At 40.7% G+C, this 7,428-nt stretch overlaps 1 non-coding gene across 1 annotated transcript; it reads left to right on the forward strand.

The window, feature by feature from the left end:
• The first annotated feature begins 4,947 nt into the window (after positions 1–4,947).
• Positions 4,948–5,054, forward strand: LOC141634591 (small nucleolar RNA R71). The gene has a single exon (XR_012539318.1). It is a non-coding gene; the product is annotated as a small nucleolar RNA R71 (small nucleolar RNA).
• The last annotated feature ends 2,374 nt before the right edge of the window (positions 5,055–7,428 follow it).

Raw genomic sequence — 7,428 nt, forward strand, 5'->3', positions numbered from 1 at the left:
TGTCATTTTGGATTTTACAAATGGGAACAATAGAATGAAAACACCTCAATGGTACCGAGGTGTGAGTCCTTTGATGGGGCTAGGACTAAACCAACAATGATCAAAATTAAATAAAATACAAAGAGAGATATAGACAAACCATGGGAGTGTAGGAGTCTCCAAGGCTTGCTAGTCTTCCATCATGCTATCATCATCACCACTTCCCTCATGAGAAGTGGTCACATTGCCACTTTCCTTGTCATTTGCTTCTTCACTTTCTTCCTCATCTTGCTCATCATCATCTTCACCATTTCTTTCTCCATCTTCACTTGCATCTTCCTCAATATTATCATCAACTTCTTCATCATTTCCAACAACCTCATTGTCTCCCACCACGTCCCTAGATGCACCCGGAAATAAGACTTTTCTATCCGCCCAACTAGGCAAAGGACAAGATGGATCAAGGAGTCCTTGCCTAGCTAGATGTAGGAGGGGTGGATATTGAGCCAAATACGCATTTTTCCGATCTTCATGGGCTTGCTTGTGCATTGCTTGCATGAGAAGAGTCACATAGTCTTTCCCAATTTCAATTCCTTCCGGCTTGAACTCTTCATATTTAAAGGGGTAAGGTGGTATGACAATGGAAGAGGAGGGGGTTTCAAGATCACCCTTTTGTTGTTGAATGATATACTCGGCTTCTTCGGAAAGGGGAAGTAGATAATTGGTCCGGTGGACGCTTAGGCGACAAATCTTCGAGGGCAAGGTGAACGATCTAGCTTCACTAGTTAACCATCCATATTTAGTGTCAAGGGGGTTATGGGCAACCCACTTGAACTTGTGAATCATAATATGCATATCAATAAGATGGCCACCTTCCTTTGCTTTGTACTTCTTGTCCTTATTGAAATTAGGATCAAAGTGCTTAGCTAGGACCGTGACTAGGCCGCCATTGACAATAACGGTCGTGCCCTTCTTCCCATTATCAACATTAAGCCATCTATCTACCAAGAGCCTCAAAGAATTGTAAGGCTTGGTGTGAATTCTTCCGATATTCAAAGCCGATTCAAGGAGAATAAAATCAAGTCTTGTGAAATGATTGGTGTCTTTCCTAGCAATTATGGTATTTCCCACAACCTTGTGCCATACTCTTATGCCCGGATAATGGACCAAAAGAGCACGACATGCATGAAAATCCTCAAATTTCTTCCCGGAGATTGCCTCCCAAAGAGGCTCGGGGTCATACTTTCCATAATGCTTAAGATAACTCGATTCATCACTAAGACCCAAAATTTCACCTAATTCCGTAAAGGTAATGCGTCTACTAACATTAGCTAGACGAAACTCGAGATTTTCTCTATTCTCAACTTTGGTGACTTTCAAAGAACTTAAAAATTCCAAGACAAGGGAGGGGTATGTCAATTCCTTTGTTTCAAACAATTTCTTCAACCCCATGGCTTTGAAAAAGGCTTTTGTTTATTCAAGAACACCCAATTTTTCCAAGGTATCTTCACATATGAATTTGGTGGATTGTAATGATTTCATAGCAAACTTGACAAAGGTATTTCTATGGGTATCGGAAATAAAAGTTACCTCCGGATAATGCAAAAGTTGATTAATTACCGGAGTAGAAGATGTTGATGGTCCCATAGAAGGTTGTTGTTGTTGTTGTTGCACTTCCAAGTTTGGTGTTGCCACCACCATAGCTAAAGCTTTCTTTGTTTGAAGAGCCTTTTGCCTTTGTGAGAGTGCCTTAGCCTTTGGTGCCTTTGTTGCCATTGTTGCACCCTTAGTCCTTGCCATTGATGAGCTTAACCAAGAAAAGAGTGAAAAATCTTCAATTTGTAGTATGCCCAAATCGATTTGAAGGTGAAAGGCTTTGCTTTTATGAAAACAAAAATCGACTCGAAGGTTGAAGATTTTGTTCTTGGTTTTGATTTTTGTTGAAGAAGGAGTGATTAATTTGTTGTTGGAAGGATGGTTTGATTTGTTTTTGTTGAATGTTGTTGAGGGTTTTTGTTTTTATGATGGAGAGGATGAGGGTTTTGATGTTGTGGGTAGTGTTTATGAATGAATGAATGAATGAATGAAGGTGGGAGGGGTTATAAAGAGGCCGAAAATTTCAAAACTGCAGGGGCAATCCGTGCGGATTAGGCACAATCCGTGCGGATTCTGCTTCTTCTACCTTTGCAAAAACTCGCCTAAAGACGGGCGGATTTGGTACAATCCGCTCGGATTTGCTGAACACGGGACGGGTGGATTTGCTCAAGGACGGACGGATTTCTGTCCAGAGAAATTTGCTTGTTTTCCTCAGCTGCAAAGACGGGCGTCTTTCTCACAAGACGGACGGATTCTTCAGGACGGGCGGATTTTCAGAAATCCGCTCGGATTCTTTAACAATCAAGAAAATTTCAAAATTCAGCTCAGTTCAAGACGGGCGTCTTTTCTGCAGGACGCTCGGATTGCATAAGACGGGCGGATTCTTGGGAATCCGCTCGGATTCGTCCTCTGTGTACACGGATTCAGTTCCACCCGTGCACAGCGCATTCCCTTTATCATTCTTCCATTCTTTCTTCAAGTCTTGTGTTCTTCATTGTGGGGGCACTACTAAGGCATGGATAGCCTAGGTAATTGCCATCCCCACACTAAGGTAAAGCACTACACATCAATTGAAATTGTTAGTCCCTCCCTCACTTCTCTCTTACATGACAATTATTTTGATCAAAGTAAATAAAAATCCAAAGATGACAAAAAATGCAATACAAGAATTGAAATGTAAGTTAGGGAGTTAGAAATATTTACAGGTGGTGGTTTAGGGAGGACTCCACCAAACTCTCATTCTTGATGAGATGTCAAGGGGGCATATTCAAGGTGTTGTTGATGTTGCTCAACACCTTGAAGAAGTAATCAAAAGCTTGTTCATTATCATGGTAGAGGTCCTCAATAGACCGTGGCCCTTGTTGTTGATCATGATCGATGGCATGTCCAATGTAGGGATTAAAAATCCCTTCAAATTCGTCGTCCCAAAGACCACAAACTTCATTGAGTTGATCATTGAAAATCTCTTGCTTAGATGGAGACAACTCTCCCAATTTCTTCTCTTGGCCAATGAGGCCATCTTCTTCTTCCTTGGTTGATTTTGATGAGCTTTGCAAGCTCTCCTTGTCACAATTCACTTGCTCTTTGAATGGAGCATCTTCAACTTTCTTCTTCCATTGGAGTTCCGATTTCTTCCTTTCATCTTTTCGGCTATAATGATCAATCATGAAACATGGCTCATGCAAACGAGGAGCTCTCATAGTCTTGTCAAGATTAAAAGTTATGCTTTCATCTCCCACTTCTAGAGTGAGCTCTCCATTTTTCACATCAATTACCGCACCGGCGGTGTGTAGGAAAGGTCTTCCTAAGATGATTGGAATGTTGGAATCTTCCTCCATATCAACAATGACAAAGTCCACCGGGATGAAAAACTTCCCAATTCGCACGGGGACATCTTCCCATATCCCTAACGGTGTCTTCGTTGATCTATCGGCCATTTGGAGTGTGATGTTGGTGCATTTAAGCTCTCCGATCCCCAACCTTTTACTTACCGAGTATGGCATGACACTCACACTAGCCCCTAGATCACATAAGGCTTTGTTGATCGTCGTGTCGCCAATGGTACACGGTATTGAGAAGCTTCCCGGATCCTTTAACTTTGGAGGTGAACTCCCTTGAAGTATTGCACTACTCACCTTAGTGAAGGCGATAGTCTCAAGCTTCCGGATCGACTTCTTCTTTGTGAGGATATCTTTCATGTACTTTGCATAGGCCGGAACGTGATTGATTAATTCCGTGAAAGGAATTGAGACTTCTAAATTCTTCACAATTTCCATGAACTTTCCAAGTTGATCATCAAATTTGGGCTTGGCTTGACGACTTGGAAAAGGAAGTCTAATCACAATGGGCTCCTTCTCTTTGGCCTTGTCTTCATTTTTCTTTGAACTTTCTTCTTTTGATGATTCTCCATCTTTGGAGTTTTGCACAATTTCTTCCTTTTCACTAGCTTCCACAACTTCATCCTCAACTTGCTTCTTCGGTGCTTCATACCTTGTACCACTTCTCAAGTGAATGGCACTAACCGTTTCATGTCTAGGGGGATTACTTTGAGGTGGTAATTGCCCCTTTTGTCTTTGTGAGCTTGAAGATGCTAGTTGAGTCAATTGTGTTTCCAACATCTTGGTGTGAGCTAGAATGTTGTTGATGGTGGTTTCCTTTGCTTGGCTATCTTTTTGCATTTGGGTGAAAAATTCTTGTTGATTCTTTTGCATTTGGAGGACCGCTTTTTGGACATCAAAACCTTGGTCATTTTGGTGATTGTATGGGTTTTGATTTTGGTAACCTTGGTTTTGATTGTAAAAGGGTCTTTGATTTTGGTTTCTCATGGGTGGTGGAGTGTATGTTGTTTGAGGGTTTTGAACATTTTGGCTTTTGTATGAGAGATTTGGATGGAACTTGGTGTTTTCATTGTAAAAATTTGAATAAGGGGTACCACTTTTTTAAGCTTGGAAAGCATTCACTTGTTCGGTTGTTCCCCTACACTCAGTTGGGTCATGACCCAAAGTTCCACAATTCTCACATATCCCACTTGGGATTGATGAGGATGCCGTCATGGCATTGACATGATGCTTCGATGATTTTGAGTTTTCTTCAAGTCTAGCCATAGCTTGTTCAAACTTCAAGTTGATTGTGTCAATGTGAGCACTAAGTTGAGCACCCAATTGAGTAACGGAGTCCACTTCATGCTTTCCTCCTCTAGTAGCCTTGCGAGGTCTACTATATTGTGAGTTATGGACCGCCATTTCCTCAATCTTGTTCCATGTTTGATTGTCATCAACTTCGGTGAACATTCCATTTTATCCCATATTGAGAATGTTCCTAGAATATTCATATAAACCATTCCAAAATTGTTGTACCAAAAACCATTCGCTAAGTCCATGGTGAGGACATGAGCGACAAATACCTTTGAACCGCTCCCAAGCTTCATACAAAGACTCTTCATCCCTTTGCTTAAAACCCGTAATTTGAGCTCTTAGCATGTTGGTCTTTTCCGGTGGGTAGAATTTTTTGTAGAAAGCTAGAGCCAACTTCTTCCAAGAATCTATTCCAAGGGTGGCCTTATCAAGGCCTTTCAACCATTGCTTTGCGGTGCCGATTAAGGAAAAAGGAAATAAGACCCATCTAATTTGGTCTTGAGTCACGCCCGTTTGAGAGATAGCATCACAATAATCGCAAAAGGTTTCCATATGAGAATGAGGGTCCTCACTAGGCATCCCCCCAAATTGGCTCCTCTCAACTAGTTGGATGAAGGCGGACTTGGCAATAAAATTTCCGGTGAGATGTTGCGGTGTAGGAGTACCATTTGGTAGATTCTCCTCGGTGGGTACGGAGTGTGACGAGAATTTTGGCATTGTAGGTGGATTTTGTGGGGTATTGTGTAATGGGTTTTCTTCTCCTTCTATTGCGAAAGGATTGACAAACTCACTAGTGGGTTGAACAACTTCACTAACACCTCTCAAATTCCTCCTAACAAGTCTCCTATTGTTCGTCAAGGTTCTTTCGATTTCACGGTCAAAAGGTAACAAATCACTTTGTAACCTTCTAGACATGCAAAATATCAAACAACTCAAAAACAATTAAAACAAACCTTGAGGAGTTTTACTTCCTCAAGGCGAAGAAAGACACAACTAATAACAATAAAAAGAAATCTAAGTCAAACAAACACCGTCCCCGGCAACGGCGCCATTTTTGATGCGATCCCGCTAAGTGTTCACAAATTAGGATGTGGTCGTTGGTCACGGTCGAATCAAAACACAATTTATAGCTTAACAAGCAACTCTACAATTAGTAAAGAGGCAAGTAAAGGTCGGATCCCAAGGGACGGGAGTTGAAATGAGATTTATATTGTAACTAGTGGTGTCTAAGGGGTGTCACAAATTGGGTTGATGTAGAAGGTTACTAAACTAGAATAACAATAAACAAGCAAGATGAATTAAAGGGGTGTAAACAATTGATTAAAGGCACTAGGGTGTCATGGGATCATAGGGGAATCATGGGATATGATCATACAAACATGTTCTCAAATTATAAGCAAGCAATTATTGTTGTGATGGATTGAGTTGGGTTATATCTTACAATCCTAGGAAAGTTTGGGTCCCGGAGCCGAATCGATTAGATTGTACAACACCTACAAGTCGACTTAATCTTCCCTACTCAACAACATGCATGGTCTAATGAGACTCGAGTTGGGTTATGTCTTACAAGTCTCATTGAAAAGATAGGAGATGATAGTAAATGCAAGGATTCATAGGCTTAGCATTTCATCAAATATAACATGTGCATGAGTTGAGATCAAAACAAGCAAGCAAATAAAACATGAAAGCATATTAATTTAAGCATGAATCATTCCCCATGTTGGTTTCCCCTAATCACCCATTAACCCTAGCTAAGAGACTACTCACTCATTATCATGTTGATCATGCTAGCAAGGTTGTCAATCATACTAACAATATGAAACATGATGAATAAATGAAAGTAATTAACAATAATTAAAAAGGGATTAAGAGATTATACCTACTAATGATTCCAATAATAAAGCAAGAATAATAGAAGTACTTGAATGCTAGATTGAGAGGTTGTCAATCTCCCAATAATAACCCAAATAATCTTCAATTACCCAAAATAAAGGATGAACAAAAGAGAGATTAAAGAACTAAAACTTGGATTAAAACTTGATTAATACTTGATTACAATATTGAAGAGAGATTTGATTGATATTAACTACACTAATTATTGATAAGAAGAACATGCTCCTCTAATTAGCCTAATGGGGTATTTATAGTGAAAATTAGGGAGGATGCATTAGGGTTAACTAAGGGCTAAACTAGTAATTACACTTTTTAAGTTGAGCAAGGAGGACCCGGTATTTTCTGAGAGAAGGGCTTCTCTTTTCATAGCTTGAAGAAGACAATTCGTGCTGTGAAGAAATCCGGGCGGAATAAGGTCGGGACGGCCGGATTTGGGCGGTGGAATCCGAGCGGATTCTGAGGAATCCGGACGGATTGTTGAGGGGGAATCCGAGCGGATTCAGGCACGGGACGCTCGGATTGTGCGAGAGGCCGGACGGGCGGATTGTTGACAATCCGCTCGGATTGTCAGTCAGCATAGTAACTTCTTCTTTTCTTCCCTTTTCTTCATAAATTCCTTGGGGATTTCTTTGGGGACTCAAGGATCTTTCCTCAACATTGCTCTTCTACTATGATATGTACAAAGGCCTTCTAATCTTGTCTCTCCTTGATGCTTGGTCATTGAATTCGATCAATTTAGTCTCGTTTTGCCATGAAAATGCAAGATTCTTACTCCTTTCCTACCAAGGGATCAAAATCTCAAAGAATATGCAAAACAAAGAACTAA

Source organism: Silene latifolia, chromosome Y (genome assembly GCF_048544455.1).
Source record: "Silene latifolia isolate original U9 population chromosome Y, ASM4854445v1, whole genome shotgun sequence".
In the NCBI taxonomy this organism is placed as follows: domain Eukaryota; kingdom Viridiplantae; phylum Streptophyta; class Magnoliopsida; order Caryophyllales; family Caryophyllaceae; genus Silene; species Silene latifolia.